This window comes from Natator depressus, chromosome 14 (genome assembly GCF_965152275.1).
Source record: "Natator depressus isolate rNatDep1 chromosome 14, rNatDep2.hap1, whole genome shotgun sequence".
NCBI classification, from domain to species: Eukaryota; Metazoa; Chordata; order Testudines; family Cheloniidae; genus Natator; species Natator depressus.
This window is the reverse complement of record NC_134247.1, coordinates 7,690,196-7,708,518: the sequence shown is the minus strand read 5'-3', so window position 1 is coordinate 7,708,518 and position 18,323 is coordinate 7,690,196. Positions and strand designations below refer to the sequence as shown.

The following is an 18,323-nucleotide window of genomic DNA, read 5'->3' as shown; positions in this document are numbered from 1 at the left end:
AGCAGCCCCTTTATAGGCCCAGCTGCGGCCATTTCCCCAATCAGCCTAGCTTTTCTTGCCCTCAGCCCTGGCTCTCTCCCAGGGCTGGCTTTTAAGCCCCACAGGGCAGGAGCAGGTAACCACCCCGCTACACATCAAATTAAGTAACATAAATCACATACCATTGTGATTGCCCCTCCCCACCCCCCATTCATCTGACCTTCTTTGTTGCAGCCTGGCCCTATTTGATGCAGTATTTTATAGCTGGGTGTTTTAAATATGAGCTCATGTCTGACAATGAGAAGAAATGGCAATGCATTTGGTAGTTACTAGACAACGGTTGGCCAACCAGTGGCGAACATGGCAATTAGCCTCTCATCAGCATGAGTCGTTAACGTCTATCAAAGCCACAGAAGAAACCTGATCTCAAAGGAGTGTTTTCCTGTAGGGACCCTGTACACTCTCGATATGTTCCAGCCGCCCGTGTTCTATAACGCTGCATTTGTTACCATCACACTGAAGCTGCCTGTTGTCGCAAGGTGCTGTTGCTGTTGTCTTGCCCACAGTGTTATATTTATACTGCTTCTTAACACCCTTCCTCCCCCATCGCTCTGTCCCTGATGCTGTGTCACATGCTAACACCTTCCCACTCATCAAACTGGCAGGGCTGGAATAGAGGGGGACAAAAGTGTTCCACCTGATTCATTCTTGGGTGGATTTGGTTTTCACAGTTAGCTGTGGTTCAGATGAAGTCTTATATCACATGGGCACATGGGGAGGGGAGGCAAAAAGGTGGCCTGCCATTACACCTCTGCATACTGGAGTAGTAGATACTGCAGGTTGTGCCTCAACTTCCTTCATATGCCCCAGTTTTCCATCCCATCACAATCTGCATCTCTATCCCCTCTCCCCCCCCGCTGTCCACTCCCCTGCCACACACACTTGTCCTGGCTCAGCTGCTCTGCGGGCACTGGGCAAAGGGCAGAGAAAGGGAAGTGGCTTTAGTGAGGCTTCCCCCAGTGCTCATGCTTCCCATCAGTCCGTTAAGAGTTTGCGCTTTCCCAGAAAGAGGAGGAGGAGGAAAAGAAAAAGCACATTGTACAGGCGGAGCAGAATCCGCTTTCAGCCTGGACTCTGCTCACACCACAGAGCAAAGAGACGCTGCCCGGGATCATCAAGCCAAGGGAAATATTTCAAACACCGAGTCCCAAAATAACGGAACCTCAAGGATGGACTCAAAGTTCCCTCTCCATTCGTGATAAAGTGCCATTCTCCGCACTGCTGAGATCAGGAGGGCGAGGTCCCTCCAAAGACCCCTGTGCAGATGAGCATAGGGGATGTCGGCAGTATTTTCTTCCCAGGGTAGACCAGGATGCTCTCCCTTAAAACCCCATGTGCTGATCTCCAAATACCATGAGGCAGAGGGACCCCGTGCTTTGGATTTTCTGCCTGGGCTGCTGTGTGCATTTCAAACACCCCTCTGCCTTCAGGCAGTGAAATCTGCGTGTGCATGGGCGTTTGCACAATGGCCCTTTCCCCATCCCCTGCACACGCACACACACACACAGCCAACCCCCCCCCCCCCCCCGCCCCAGCTATTAAGAGAACGAAAAGCGGGTCTTACCTTTGGACTGCAGCAGGCGACCCCCACGATTCCCTCCCCCCCCCCCGCCTTGTGATCGGAGCTCCGCGAAACTTAACAAGGCTCCCGGCCCCTTCCCGCTGCCGCCGGCGAGGAGGCGGCGCTCAGACGCGGCAGCGCGGGCCCCGGGGATCGGCCCCTGGCAAGCGGCGGCGCGTGTGAGCGCTCTGCAGCGCCAGCGCCGGGTTTTATCCTCCTTCCCCGGGGGTGGGGGCGCCGCCGCTGCAGGGGAGGGAGAGACCCAGCGGGGCTTGGAAGGGAGGAAAGAGGAATCACATGGTGGTAGGAGCGTGTACTTGCGGGGGGAGTCCCTGACCCCCACTGGTCATTCCCCCCCCCCCCCCCACACACACACTCCTCCTCCAGGGCTTCCCTCTGCTGGGGCCAGCCTCAGACAACCCACCCAGGTCACCTGGCTGCAGAAAAGTCGCCGAGGAGACATTTAGGGAGGGGGAGGCTGCATGAAGCTAGACAGCCCTTCCCTGGCTGGTGAGCTGGGTGCTTGGTCTGGCCCTTCCCTCTGCTCCCCTGAACCCACAGGGCAGAGCAGGGGACCCAGATGGGCATGTTATCCCTTCTACGTATCCCAAGGGAATTAGGGGCCGAACTCCTGTGGGCTCCTTGGAAATCCCAGCCTGTACATGCTAGCTCCATCCAGCCCGAAAGACTTTCCCACCTGTTCACACAGGGACCACTTCTTGCATCACAGATGCAGCCACTTCTGGGGCAGAACCCTGCAGCTGTTGAACCGCCCATGAACACTCTGCAGCAGTTGGTGGCAGGCGTTTGTTTAGGGCAGCAAGAGAGTCTCCCTTTGTAACCTAGGTGAGTGTTTTTTTTCCCCCCTGCAAGTTTCAGAGCTGTTCGAGATATTTTGTAGAAGGCCAAATCTACACTTAAAAATTAGATCAATTGAGCTGCGTCACTCCGGACTGTGAAAAAGTTTTCACCCTTTGTGATGCAGTTAGGCCAACCTAACCTCCTGTGTAGATGCGGCTAGAGTGGTAGAAGAATTCTTTCATCAAGCTAGCTACTGCCTCTCGGGGAGATGGATCAACTACACAGCAACATAAAAACCCCTTCCATGGATGTAGGAAGCATCTACACTACAGTAGCATAGATGCAGCACCGTGCTGGTGTAGTGTAGATATACTCTAAGACACACGGAAAAGGGTGGGATGAAACTGACCTCTGACTTGATGCAGCCAGACACAGCACAACTTTCCTGGTAAAGCATCTTTCACCCACAGCCTGCCCCCAAAATGCATAACAGGGTTAAATATATACAGTTACAAATGCAAAGGAAAACCACCACAGATAACAGGGGGAGAGTGGAACAGAGAGGCATAGGGAAGGGAGGAAAGAAGCTTCCAGGGGAGATTTAAAATGAGATGGAGAATCACTCACAAGCTATTTCAGGGGCTGCAGAGGAGATGGTGCTTGCACTAAGATTGGTAAGAGTGCAAGGGCAGGGCGCAGAAGGGAGACAGAGAGAGAGAAGGGGACACATTCAGAGTAACTCCACTGGAAAACCACTGAGGCACAGAGTTGCTAAGTGACTCACCCAAAATCACAGAGAGGGTCCATAGCCAAGCCAGGAATAGAATCCAGTCAACTGGGCCACATGCTTGGGATATGATGGTATCAGAGATTCTAAGGCAAAATTCCAATCTCTGAGCAAGCTGGATAAATTACAGTCATTGTGCAGCAGGTCCCTGCAGCCTAGCTACAGCAAATGTTACCAGTGTATGGATGAAGTCTCTAGTGGATTAAGCCTTTGATTCGTATTGACATTTCTAAATGGAGCGCTCATTCTCTGAAAGGACTCTCAGCATCGAAACACTGTGACTTTAGATGTTTCTATTTCAGCAGCCGTGGCAGCAGAATGCCAGGCATAGGCAAGAGCCCTTATTAAATAGTCATGGAGTCAATACATTGAAGATAAATGCAGTTTGGCAGCTTTCATTACCAGGCACTAGAGAGGAGATTTCCCAGTATAAAAATAACAGCTGCAATTAATTAATTAATTAATTATTGTGTGAGGGCAAGTGATCACCTTGGCTCCTTCTTTCAAATAAATATTGATTCGCCATTTCTCTACTACATTATTCATGCATGCCTCAAAGAGCTCAGGAGAGCTGGCTGTATTTTAAAGAATCCTTATTGAGGTTACAGGAACAAACCATCCCGATGTGTAGAAAAAATAGTAAATATGGCAGGTAACCAGCTTGGCTTAACAGTGAAATCCTTGCTGATCTTAAACACAAAAAAGAAGCTTACAAGAAGTGGAAGATTGGACAAATGACCAGGGAAGAGTACAAAAATATTGCTCGGGCATGCAGGAGTGAAATCAGGAAGGCCAAATCACACCTGGAGTTGCAGCTAGCAAGAGATGTTAAGAGTAACAAGAAGAAAGTCAAGGAAAGTGTGGGCCCCTTTCTGAATGAGGGAGGCAACCTAGTGACAGAGGATGTGGAAAAAGCTAATGTGCTCAATGCTTTTTTTGCCTCTGTCTTCACAAACAAGGTCAGCTCCCAGACTACTGCACTGGGCAGCACAGCATGGGGAGGAGGTGACCAGCCCTCTGTGGAGAAAGAAGTGGTTCGGGACTATTTAGAAAAGCTGGATGTGCACAAGTCCATGGGGCCGGATGAGTTGCATCCAAGAGTGCTAAAGGAGTTGGCGGATGAGATTGCAGAGCCATTGGCCATTATCTTTGAAAACTCATGGCGATTGGGGGAGGTCCCAGACGACTGGAAAAAGGCTAATGTAGTGCCCATCTTTAAAAAAGGGAAGGAGGATGATCCTGGGAACTACAGGCCAGTCAGCCTCACCTCAGTCCCTGGAAAAATCATGGAGCAGGTCCTCAAGGAATCAATTCTGAAGCACTTAGAGGAGAGGAAAGTGATCAGGAACAGTCAGCATGGATTCACCAAGGGCAAGTCATGCCTGACTAATCTAATTGCCTTCTATGACAAGATAACTGGTTCTGTGGATGAAGGGAAAGCAGTGGACGTGTTGTTCCTTGACTTTAGCAAAGTTTTTGACACTGTCTCCCACAGTATTCTTGCCAGCAAGTTAAAGAAGTATGGGCTGGATGAATGGACTATAAGGTGGATAAAAAGCTGGCTAGATTGTCGGGCTCAACGGGTAGTGATCAATGGCTCCATGTCTAGTTGGCAGCCGGTATCAAGTGGAGTGCCCCAAGTGTCGGTCCTGGGGCTGGTTTTGTTCAATATCTTCATAAATGATCTGGAGGATGGTGTGGATTGCACCCTCAGCAAGTTTGCAGATGACACTAAACTGGGAGGAGAGGTAGATGCACTGGAGGGTAGGGATAGGATACAGAGGGACCTAGACAAATTGGAGGATTGGGCCAAAATAAATCTGATGAGGTTCAACAAGGACAAGTGCAGAGTCCTGCACTTAGGACGGAAGAATCCTATGCACCGCTACAGACTAGGGACCGAATGGCTCGGCAGCAGTTCTGCAGAAAAGGACCTAGGGGTGACAGTGGACAAGAAGCTGGATATAAGTCAACAGTGTGCCCTTGTTGCCAAGAAGGCCAATGGCATTTTGGGATGTATAAGTAGGGGCACTGCCAGCAGATCGAGGGACGTGATCGTTCCCCTCTATTCGACACTGGTGAGGCCTCATCTGGAGTACTGTGTCCAGTTTTGGGCCCCACACTACAAGAAGGATGTGGAAAAATTGGAAAGAGTCCAGCGGAGGGCAACAAAAATGATTAGGGGACTGGAACACATGACTTATGAGGAGAGGCTGAGGGAACTGGGGATGTTTAGTCTGCGGAAGAGAAGAATGAGGGGGGATTTGATAGCTGCTTTCAACTACCTGAAAGGGGATTCCAAAGAGGATGGCTCTAGACTGTTCTCAGTGGTAGCAGATGACAGAACAAGGAGTAATGGTCTCAAGTTGCGGTGGGGGAGATTTAGGTTGGATATTAGGAAAAACTTTTTCACTAGGAGGGTGGTGAAGCACTGGAATGCGTTACCTAGGGAGGTGGTGGAATCTCCTTCCTTAGAAGTTTTTAAGGTCAGGCTTGAGAAAGCCCTGGCTGGGATGATTTAATTGGGGATCGGTCCTGCTTTGAGCAGGGGATTGGACTAGATGACCTCCTGAGGTCCCTTCCAACCCTGATATTCTATGATTCTATTCTATGATTCATGGATTTCTGGTGATTTGGTTCAGAGTCCAGGCTTGCAGCCTGAGGAGATAATGATCAATTAGCAATCTCAGTAATTTTACAAGAGATCATCTAAAATACATTAGGCATAAGATGCTCAGCTGGTGTTGACTGGCTGAAGTCAACGGATCTATGCTGATTTGCATTTGCTGAGGATCTGGCTAATTTTCTCCTGGGGGAATTCTGCATCACTGTGCATGCGCAGAATTCATGTCCCTTGCAGATTTCTTTGCTTCCCCACAGAAAAATGACTTCTGTCGGGGAAGCAAAGGGAAGCCACAAGAACACTCACACACCCCTCCCTACCAGTGCAGGTAAGTTGGTTCAGGCACATGGAGCAGCCAGTAGAGACGTATATCACCACCCGGGGGCGGGAGCAGTGTAGTCCTGTGTGTGAGAAAGAGAGAGACAGTGTGTCCCTCTCGCTCACTATTGCAGCACCTTTAGCATGGAGGGGCAGAGCTTCAGGGTGTTTCTAAGGACATAGGCATGGGACAGGCTCTGTCCCATCAGGCAGAGCAGAATGTAGCAGCCTGCTTGCTTAGTGAATTGTTCCCATTCTCTTTGTGAATTCCCCCAGGAGTATAAAACAGATGTAAAAGTTTTAAGGCTCCTTTACATTGCCAGAGTGGTGTAAAGGACAGTATGGCCTTATAAATGCTTATGGTGTATTAGTGATTAGAACTGGTCTAAATTTTTGGACTGAAAACATTTCCTATCAGAATGTGCTCCAGGTTCTGTTTGCTACTGACCTTTCTGGAGATGGTCAGTAGCCAATTTAAACTGAGTTTGATTCCCCAGCCCTCACTTGCTCTTCAGTTACCTATGATGCAACACTGACCATATGGCTGCATATATTTGTTGACTAATAAACTAGAAATGAAGGGTCAAACCTAGTTACATTACTGTTAAGCAAGGGTGTTTGGGGATTTCCTCCAATGCTCCCCACTCCCATTCTCCATCCATTGTATTGTAATTTAAATAAATTACTGAAATAATTGAAACCAGAGTGATTATATTGTGTTATTTTGACAAATAAAATATGCAGAATTTTGCAGACTTTTATATGGTGCGCAGAATTTTTAGGCACAGAATTCCCCCAGGAGTACTAAGTGTATTTTACTTTGGGGCATATGTATAATAGAAGGATGAGAGTTGTGTGTTAGCACTGATTTGTTCACGCAGTCATATGGAGCTGTTTTACATACTAGAGCCCTGCAATCAGATCCACGCAGGCAGAAACCTGAACCTGTATGGGCTCCCAACTGGCAATATATGTGCATCAAGTTACTTATGTCTGCAAGTTTTTGCAGGATTCGACCTGAAGTTTGTTCTTTCATATAAAATTATGGTGATGCCATAATAGCCTCAGCCTGTTTTCCTCTGCTATAGTCCAGACCTTTAAGGATAAACCATTCACAGCCTTAGTTCTCTTAGTTTATCCCTGCATCATTTCACAAGACAAAGCCAAAACATAACAGTATCCCTCAAATAAAACTCTATTACATTTGGAAGAAGAGTTGAATGATTCCAGATCCCCCTGGAGAATACTGAGATAGTATTGAGTTAATTAGTCAGAAATAAGAGCTTCGCTCACTGGAATAATAGGAAAGAAAGATTGCGTGCCAGGACACAGTAAAAGTATAGAGTCCACATTCCCTCTGAAGGAGATGCAGCGGTGACTCCTGTCAGAATCTGCAGAGCTCTTACTGCCAGTAAATTAAGGAGTAGGGGAGAAACAATAGTTGTCTACACGTAAAAGTTATCCCCTATAACTAGAGTGCCCCAGATAAAGTGATATACTGGCTGTAGCCTGGATGCAGTTATACCACTGTAAATGTGCTTATACCAGTAGACCTTATTCCCATATGGGAAGGTAAATAAGATACACTGGTATAAGGTCCTGTGACAGGTCTGTTTTCTAGCCAGGAACCGCTCAGAGACCTTCTTCCTGTCAAACACCTTGTGCAATTTATTTACTGTGCTCTCTGCACTGCCCTTACAGACTTGTGCAGCTCTGTATTTACAACAGCACATGCTCCTTAGCTCAACTCAGCCAAGGAGGTGGGGAGACAGAAGGTATCTTCCTCTTGAGAGATCTCTCCTGGCTGTAACTCTGAAAAGCCTGCCACTCTCTACCTGTCCCCCCCCCCCCCAACGCCAAGCACTTCCTTACTGTGCATTTCTACTTCCTGGGCTAATGGGTTAATTAGCCATGCAGGTCTTTCCAGCCCAACCCCAACCCCAACTGATTGATTAAGCATGGCTTTGCCCTCAGGTTTACTCTGGGGTGATTTAAACGGTGATCCAGTGATCAGAGTGCTGAGCACTCTGTTACAGGTCCCTTTATACTGGTGTAGCTGTGTTCACACTAGGGGTACTCTCAGTATAACTAGCTCTGTAAAAACATCACGCTCCTAACCAAACTAGTTAAACTGGTACGAATCTGTGTGTAGACCAGGCCTACGGGCCAGATTATAATTCCCTTTCTTATGCTGAATAGAACCTACCCTCTGAGGAGTAACACTGAATCCAACAGAGTAATGTGCTACTTAGCCTGAGTAAATGAATATGAATCTGGGTTTAAAAGGGGGATTCCAATGGGCTCAGCTTTCACCTAACTATGCTCCCATTAAGTCAATGGGCACTTAGGTGCCAGCTCTGTAGGTGCTCCGGGGCTGGAGCACCCACAGGAAAAAAAAAGTGGGTGCTCAGCACCCACTGGTGGGCTCCGTCGATCAGCTCCTTCCCCTCCCCCCAGCACCTCCTGCCACCGAGGATCAGCTGTTCAGCAGCGGGCAGGAGGTGCTGGGGGGCAGGGGAGGAGCAGGGACTGGAAGAGGTGGAGTGCACTTGGGGTAGGGGTTAGAATAGGTCAGCAAGAGGCGGGACAGGGTGGAGTGGGGGCAAAGCGAGCCTCTCCCCCCCAAGAAATCAGAAAGTCAGTGCCTCTGAATGGCCGGGTTACCAGTGAATTCACTAGGAGCAGGGTTGGACTATGTGCTTTTCAAAACACCACCCTAACCTCTTTGCACACATCCACATTTTGAAATGGACACAAGCATCTGGAGGTAGCTAATCTACAGTAAAGTACATTACATCCAAAAAGGGTCTGGGGGCAGGCCACAGATAGGCTTCATCTTGTTTCAATCAAACCCGAATTATTTTGATACAGTAATTAGCTTAGTGTTTTTTGGGGGGTTTTGTTTTGTTTTGTTTTAAATAAGAGTGTCTAATTTTCTAATAAAAAGTAATCTACTGGAATATTTGCCTGGATACTGCACAGGATTATTAAAATACAACATGAATATGTAGGTGGAGTATTTCGACAATAACATCATTAACCATTTGGCATAAGAGGTCTCTAGCAACCATGCGATCAATTAGAAATACCCCTTTGGGGCCTTATTCTGATTTTTTGGATTTCAACGTAAATAGTTTTGGACGAACACCACACTGGGCATGAATCTCCCTCGCACGGCACCATGTGTCACTATTTACACCAGTGCCAAACAGAGGTAAAATGCCACCCCTCTGATTTCATAGCATTTTACACCTTGCTGGTCCTCAGTTTGCACAGGGGCAAATGATGACACAAATACAGCCCAGCGGAGAATCAAGCCCTCCATGTAGAGTTGCTTGCAAGCAATGGTCAAATGTTAACAAGTATTTTGCCATCTTGGGTGAAATCCTGGCCCCATTGAAGTCAATGTCCGAACTCCCTTTGACTATAAAGAAACACTGAGTTTGATAGAGAAAGGCCCAAAGTTCTGATCCGTATTTGGACCCAGAAATGCATATCCTCGAAGTTCAAGGTTCCAGCCTGGGCCACTCATTATTCTACTACCTTTGGTACTCAAGGTGCAAATACTCCTGTCTGATTTTTTCTCATATTCTGGTCCCTAAAATGAGATGATCTGGGCAAGAAATTGAAAACTAGAGGGCCATTTGATGGCAATATTCTTTTCATTGGTAATACAATATGCCCATAGGACAGCTTGTTGCATATAACAGATGCTTTGACTTTTGATGCTGCAAATCTGACAACTCTGGACAGCAGTGGGACACATGGGGGTCTGTTTAGAGCATGGATTTTATATGATTGTAATTCAGTTGGCTGAAGTGGTATTACTCTTGATTTACTCTGGTGGAAGTGAAATCAGAATCAGGTTTTATAATAGACTAATGAATGAAAACAGGTCAAGATCAAAAAACAAACAAACAATTTATTAACTTATGTGCAGTATTTCTATGTCAAGATTGTGACACTAGTAGATCAGGTGCCAGCTTATGTCAAGGCCCCAGGCCTCAATGAACACTTACAAATGCATAGCTGGAAACCAGTCCTGCTTACCTGTGTGTTAACATCCACTATCTATTTTGATAATGCTAAGTTGATAAGAATGTGTTTAGTCTTTATAAAATGCTTGTAGGATACAATATGTATTGATCTCACTTATAACCTCTATAACCCATGGTACAAAGTTATATTGAGTGTTTGCACTGTAAACCCCTGTGATTGTGTAACTCACCAAACACAAAAAGAAGCATTGATGAAGGCAAAGTGCTCGTCTAAGTCCCATTGAAATGTTGTGTAGCATCAAAGGACAGAGACATTGTTGATTGCATTCCTAACTCCACCCCCCCCCCCCCCAAGGAAGGAGAGACCTACGCATAAACTCATCCCATCAATTTGGACTCTGGACTGAAGGGGGAAAATCCCTGAAAGGAGAAACTGAATCTCTTCCATGCTGTCTAGGCTTCGAGGGGCAAAGATTCCTAAACATAAGCAAAGAGATCCCCGTGCTGCTCGGCATGGGTACGCCCTGAAAGACACTTTGAATTGACAGATTACTACAACTCTGTCACCTTTTGAATCACCAACGGTAACTCACTTGTGTAGGTATGCTTACTTGCTTTAACTTTAAATAACTCATTTGTTTTTCCTAGTTAACAAACCGGTAGTTAGTTTATTACAGGATTGGCTACAGGTGTTGTTTTTAGTGTGAGATCTAAGGTACAAATTGATCTGAGGAAGTGACTGGTCCCTTGGGACTGGAAGCAACCTGAATATTTTCTGATTTTTGGTGCAAGTGACCCTTTATCACTAAGTCCAGCTTGCCTGGGTGCAAGATAGACTGGAGAGCCGGGGGACTGTCCCTGACTCCACGGGAAGATTGCGACAGTGATCTAGGACTTCACATGCGTTACTGTGTTTGTGAAAGCTAATTATAGAACATGCCATCAGCATGGGGTGTCTGCCCTCTGCCCTGAGGTTGGTGCACTCAGTTGTGAGTCACTCCAGATAGCATGGCAGAGATATAAAACACAGAGTATCCTCAACAAACATGCAGGTCAGATGGCATCCATTAATATGGAATGTAAACAGACAGATGTTATTGTTATTTATTATATGTACTGTGGCAACACCTAGAAGCCCCAGTCACAGAGCAGGACCTCATTGTGTTAGGCACTGTACAAGCACAGAACAAACAGTCATTGACCCAAAGAATTTACAGCCTAAGTATAAGACAAAAGAGAACCTGGGGAGACAGAGAAGGAAGCAGTGAGACAATGCTGGTCAGCATGATAGGCTGTGAATGCAGCACACCAGGTGCCTATCCATTGTCAAGCTTTTTTAAAACCAGTCTGATTTCATGAGGGTGTTGATATGGGGCCAATTCAATGACAGTGTGACACAAAGGGGGGAAAGGCAGAAGTAAAGCTACTAAGAAATAATCTACTGCAGGGGTTCTCAAACTGTGGGCCATGGTTTAAAGGTGGGCCATAACACAGTCCTAGGCGGTCTGCCCCAGACTTGGGCAGAGGATGGGGGAGGGTGTTGCCCTCCAAAACTGTACGTTGGTGGAGTGGCGTCTGGCAATGGCACCCCCGGCAGGCGGCAGAGAATGAAGCAGAGCCACTGGGTGGAGGGCAAGGAGAAGGGGCCAGCCCCAAGAGGTGGCTCCCAAGATGGCTGGAGGAGGTTGGAGGGTTCGTGGCTGTAAGTGGAGTCACCGTGTCTCTCTCACCCAGGCTGCCTGCTCTGCCACGGGGCCTCAGAGCCCAGCTAGGAGGGGTGATGGGCCAGGCCCTGGCTCCCCACCCTGGGGAGAGGGAAAGGCCCACAGGGAGGTGTTGACTGATGGATTGGCACTGCATCCTGGGCCTGCACTTGCTGCCCTGCCATGACAGGAGCACCACACTGCCCCCCATCTTGAGAGCAAGGCCAAAGATACACCCTCCAGCATCCCCCAAATCATGCTGTGCCTTTGTTTCCTCATTTGTAATCTGGGGAGAACACCTTCCTCACAGAGGTCTGTGAGGCTAAATTCAAGAACGTTTGTAAAGCAAACTGATTGCCTTGGAGGGATGGTGCCAGGTCTTCATTCTCACCAACCTCCTGGATTCAAGTTCCAAACGCTGGCATTGCTGCCGAGCTGTAATAAGTCTCTTTCTTCATTTAAGCAGAGCGGCTGTGCTACCTGGGCAGAGTCCAAATTGACAGCCAAGTGCAGTCCCAGCTTTCCCACTTTCTTAGTGGCTTTTCATCATACATTTCTCAGAGCAAAAATCTTGCAGTTCATAAAAAAAAAAAACATTTGTGAAGAAGAGTCATGAGGAGACATTTTCTGCAGGACGATGCTGGGCAGGAATTAGAGCAGCTTCACAGTTATTTCTCCGGGAAGATAGATCAATTAGCACTTTGCATCTTCTCAGGGCTCCTCAGGGGTTGGAGCCTGTCTTTATTTATCAGTTCCTGTATCCTACATTACTTTATCACCTTCCAGTGCTGTCTTATGCCCAGATGTCAGCATCCTCAAGTCAATCACTCTCTTTTTGACCTCTGTGCATTTTACTATATATTGCTTAAACATTTTTTCCCACCAGGGTAAGAGGGGAATCTGGCACTGTATGGGCTAGTCCAATTTCTAAGATCCCAATCCTGCAAAGAGTTAGGCACAGGTTTAACTTTCCATGTTGGAGCAGTCCCATTGAAATCAATGTGACTGTTATTCACATTGGATGATGTTAAGCACATGCTTCAATCTTCGCAGGACTGGAGTTTAAGTCAATTGGAGCCATCCTAGTAATATTATTGCTAACTGGAACTGGCCTTACTGCCATATTCAGAACCCATTTAAGTGGGGGCAACTCCACTGATTTCAACAGAGGTGGTTCTGTTTACATCAGGTCTGAAGTTGGACCATTATATGTTAACGAGCACTGACTTAAATAGAGATTGACCCACACTACAGCCCAGAGCAGCAAAGACATATGTGACCTACCTGGAGGTCCCCACCCTGGGTCCTTTTAAAGTCTGCATGAAAAGAAAACGCCTCACCCAAGGGACATGTAAATCAGAAGGCACCAGCCCAGGTACAATCCTACATGCAGCAATAAATGCAGAAGCAGAGAGACCTTCAGCCTGAGCAGCCCTGTCTGTCTGAGTGACTTCAGCATGTAAACTCTTCAGGGCTTGGAAGGTGCCTGGTTTTTGACTGGAAAGCACCTAATACCATCTTGGGAACTACTAGAAACAAGCAACAATAATAATAAAATCCCTTCAGGCGAATGTGCCAAGAAAATCCATTTTAATATAAACATACCAGGCATTAACAGATATTGAAAATAAGCCACTGACTGTACTGCCGACCCTGTGGTAAAAATTAAATCCCATTATTCATCCCTCCTTGCAATAGCTGTATTTTTTTTTTAAAGGAAATGAGAAAGATGAATTTCCAAGTATAATTCTGAACAGTGAGTCTAATGCTCTCCAGTCTTCCATGTCCCTGAGTTCAACCTCTTTTCCTCCTTCATGTTATTTCCCTTGATGTTTTTTGTCATTGTGGAGGACAAATATCCCCAGGGAAGAAGGGCCCTACTCATCTGCAGTGTAAATAATATTTTTATCAGTTTGAATATACTAGATATTAGCATAATGTCATCCCTGGGCCAGCGTGGTATCATGCTGGGGCCTTGCAGTTTGGCTGGCAGTTAGAGGATACATCAGCAACATGTAGTGTGGGTATATTCTCAGTGAAAATTATTTTATTTTTACATGCACTCCAGTTTGGAAAAATTGACGATCACCAACTGCACACAGACCTCTCCCCACTTTCAGGGATTTCAGCCCAAGCCCCAGTGCCCAATTCCCAGTGGACAATTCTGCCTCAAGAATTTATTCTACTCAGAAAGAGATGAAGGCAGAAAGCAAACTCCCTTGCTGTCAGCCACTGCTCCACCAACGAAACTGCAATGGAGAACCAACCATTTCTTCCAAAACTAAAAACTTGCTCACACACTAGTAAAACTGTGTAAGAGCACCATCTGGTGAGCCCTGCCATAACAACAGCAGTTCACTCACCGGAGTTGGCTGCAGGGATGGCTGACTTCTTTCAGGTCACTTCTCGTCATGAGCAGATCAGCAAATTCCTTGCCTGCATTGGCTCTTCCCTGTAACTCCGGATCAGGGGCAGACCATCATGCAATCTGCCCTGCACACATCTGCTGGGACCTGAGGGAAGAGAAAGGGAGAACAGGAAAATTTCCACAGCAAAAAAACCTTATTTTACAACCAGCTCTAAATAACGTTACTTGGAGTAGATGCTAGGGTGACAGCCCAGGCTGGCGTGATTCGATAGAGGTAGGTCTGAGCTTTTTGTAAGAAGCCTGATCTTTTCACTTTTCTCATATACTTTTGTACTTATTTGATATGGTGGGACCTAGAATTTGTTTGGTGTGTTATGAAAGAAGATTGAAGAAGCTTAGTAGCACCAGTCTCATTACAAGCTGCTACAAGCCGCAAGTTCCTGAGTCTGCTGTTCAGCCATGCTCCATTCCTCATGGTGGTTTGTTGGGCAAACTTGCCACCTGCATAATTCAGCAGAGGTCAGATAAGAGAGCATGAGAAGGGTGGGGGAGGTAGAACTGTAGTTGACTCTGTTGTTAAATTGCGTGCCCCATTAGTATGTTGGTCAGATTGATATCGGCAGGCAGGTTCATCCTGCAATGTGTATTGAGGGTATGAATGCCTTCAAGCTTACCTCTGCCGGAATAAAGGGGGGACCATGAAGCAGGTGGTGCTCTCGCAGTGAATGAGGCACCTGCAATGCAAAAGGGAGGTGGAAGTTCCATTCTGAAGCATAAGAAATGAGGAATACAACTGGAATGTGATGTCGGTTTTTAAAAATATCGGTTTTATGTCCATTTAAATTCACCATCTTCTCCTCCTCCTCCTATCTCATGCAACAGAGTGGCCTAATGATGGCTGAAGGCAGACTTTTTAAATGGCTACTTTTAAACATTTTGAAAGCACTTAATAATTTCCTTGATTTGAAGTATTCATAGAAATTACTCGGAACCTACAGTCAGGGATTATCTACATGGAGCAGCAATGCATACTACAGCGGTTTACAGGAGTTTAGCAGCTGATCTCGTTTGCATAGACACACCCACCCTGCCTAGGTGCTCAGCATGATGGGATTGCTTGCCCAAATTATCACTTGGGGCTAGTGTTGGATCCCCAGATTCCTTGTTATTGGGGCAGGAGTAATGAAGGGTTGTTATCCTTGTTGTGTGAATTGAGGGTAGCAGAACGGTACCTGGCATACCCCGATGGAGGGACTCGCCCTCAACTAAACAGCACTCGCTAGGCAGGGAACATGGGTTCCAAAGCCCAGTGAGTTGAGAAAGGGTAGGAACAGGTACTTGTACCTGGTGGTGTAGGCCCTGTTTAAGGGTCCTAGACATATTTGACCTTTCCTCTCTCCACTGTATGATAAAAGAGCTAAGGTAGACTAAATTGAGAGCCTTGTTACATGCTGCAGAGCTGAAATCACTGATACCTAGGTCTAAGTATTAGACTACTTTAGGACAGTGTCTCTGATGCAAGAGACTGCCCAGAGTGCACTAGCAGGGAGGCTCTCCCACTAACAGCAATCACTCAGAGCTGTGTTAAGTGGTGGCACTGAAGACATCTTGGCGAGCGGCCAGCAGGGTGGCTGATGGAGAGGCACAGCCAGCAAGGTGGCTAGTGGAGAGGTGCAGGGAGAGGCGCAGTGAGTGGCCAGTAGGGCGGCTGGCAGAGAGGGCCAGAGCAGAGCCCCACAAAGAGGCACAGAGGCAAGCAAGTGCCCGAGACGCAGAGTGTGTAAAGTGCCTCCTTACCCCCCCTTCCACCCAGGGTGGGAGGTGAACTCTGCAAATGAACCTCTGAACTCTGGGGCTGCACTGACCAAGGAAAGCAACTGTGAGTGGGGTGTAGAAAAGGGATGGGCATATTAAAGGGACTTTTGGGTTGCTGGAGTTAAGAACCTGAGGGGAAAAGGACACTGCCCAGCTTACTTGGGGGTGGGGGTGGGGTTTTTGTTCATGGTTTATGTTTATGACCACTATTTGCAGTGTTTTCCCAAATTAATGCCAAGTTACTCACCTCCTTTTATTAAAAGCTTTTTGCTACACTCAGACTCTGTGCTTGCGAGAGGGGAAGTATTGCCTCTTAGAGGCGCCCAGGGGGTAGTGTGTAATTGTCCCAGGTCACTGGGTAGGGGCTCGAGCCAGTTTTGTGTTGCATCGTTGAAAAGGAACCTCTAGATACTGAACCTGGCCCTTGTTGCTGCCAACTCTGACTGGCAGAAGGGTTACATTAGTTGAAGAACACTAGGGCACTTTAATGCGCACCAGCAGGGTCTACACAGACCAATTAATGAGCAACATATTAGTGCACTTTAGAATTTGCATCCCCATAGGGCACATTGCTGCCCAGTATAGACAAGCCCTCAGCCAAACTCCACCATGACGTGCAGTAGCAGAAGCTGCTAAATGCCATACATTCCATAAAAGGCCTTGCAATTCTTTGTACTCAGGTTAAAATTAAGTTAAACTCCTTATATTCTTGATAAAGCCAGCAAACTTGGATTAATAAATGACAGAGTCCTCATCAAAATGTTAGAAAACAAGCTACCCCAAACCATTCTTCATATGATTTATATATATTTCTTATACTTTCTGTAATTCTTCACCACTAACACTTGATGATACCCTTACTATACTGAGGTAAATGGGACTACTCATAAAATAAAGAACTAAGCAGCATGAGTAAGCTTATCAGAATTTGGCCCATTGATATTTATAGATGCAACATACATATTCCAACCAAGATGCAACATATATATTCCTATGCTAGCAGTAGGGCTGATAGAAAATGTTCCATTTAAACTGCTTTTCAAGGAAACACAGTTTTCACAGATTTTTTTTTATTTTGCAAAAAGTGTCCGCTTTCTGTAGAAAATTTTGACTTTTTTCTCAAGAACCTGAAAGCCTGAAAATTAAGATGTTTCAAGGAAAACCTGAAAACTTTCAATTCAGAAATGCTGTCAGTGCCTCGGGAGAGTTGTAGTTTGGGTGCTTCACACACCCCTACCCTTCTATGGGCCATGTCCCCAGCTGGACAGTATCTCCCATGATGCACCATGGTTAGGCAATCCCATGATGCATCAACAGTGGCTCAGCAAGAGGGTATACCATAGTGAATTGTGGGAGATGTAGTCTGGCCAGAGAGCTTGGCCCAGAGAATAATGGAGGCATGAGGCACCTGAAATATTAATTCCATGAGGCATTGTGGCAACATTTCTGAATTGAAATTTTTCAGTTTTCACCTGACAATTTTGGTTTTGGCTTTTGTTTTTCTGCCAAAAAAAAGGTCCATGAAAAACTTCAACAAAATTTGTTTTTCCATAATTGTTAACATTCTCAGTGTGAAAAAATATTCATTTTCCAACCAGCTCTCCCTAGCAGTGACTTCATGCAACAAAACTATTATGTTTTCTGTTTCTTGCTAACATGTTTTCAACGTTATTACCTCATTTCCTTTCTAACATTAGGGAAACAACTGTTTCCTATACAACATGGCAACTCTTGGTAAATGCTGACCTTTTAACATCTATTACTGTATTTTAACCTTGGGATAAATAGAAACATCGGGTGCCAAGATTTTCATTCAAATTCACCTGGGACTATTGAAACTCATGAAAATCTTCCATTCCCCCTAATTTGATATACCAATACTTCACATTTGTGTAACGTATTTATGCTGTAGCATGATTATTTGTCTATTACTTTTCTTAACATCTCATGTTCTCAAGTAAGTAATCATGCTGATCCTATGTTAACACTTATTGAAGAGAGGTCTAAAAAGTGACAATTATTCATTGCATCTTACATGAAAATTACAGGAGACACTGGATTTATGATTGCTTACAACAACCCTCTGTAACCCACTAACCCCCTCTTTTTGTCCTATGACTGCAGAGGTATTAATGGGCCAATCTACTTTGAAGGATCCATTAGATCCTTCAAAGATCAAGCTAATTACTTATGTTAAACAATCCATTCCCCCTTGCATTTATCTGTGACACTCGCAGCACTTTTCCGAGACCTGAAGAAGATCTCTGTGTTTCTCAAAAGCTTGTCTCTCTCACCAACAGAAGTTGGTCC

The 18,323-nt window shown here is 46.1% G+C and overlaps 1 protein-coding gene across 1 annotated transcript in view; it reads right to left on the bottom strand.

Annotated features, from left to right (window-relative positions):
• CACNG5 (calcium voltage-gated channel auxiliary subunit gamma 5) overlaps positions 1 to 1,635 on the bottom strand; it is a 28,085-nt gene extending 26,450 nt beyond the window's left edge. The window contains exon 1 of the mRNA XM_074970523.1: positions 1,604 to 1,635. The gene's annotated coding sequence lies outside the window, so the exon portion shown is untranslated. The remainder of the gene's footprint in view (positions 1 to 1,603) is intronic.
• Positions 1,636 to 18,323: the final 16,688 nt, after the last annotated feature.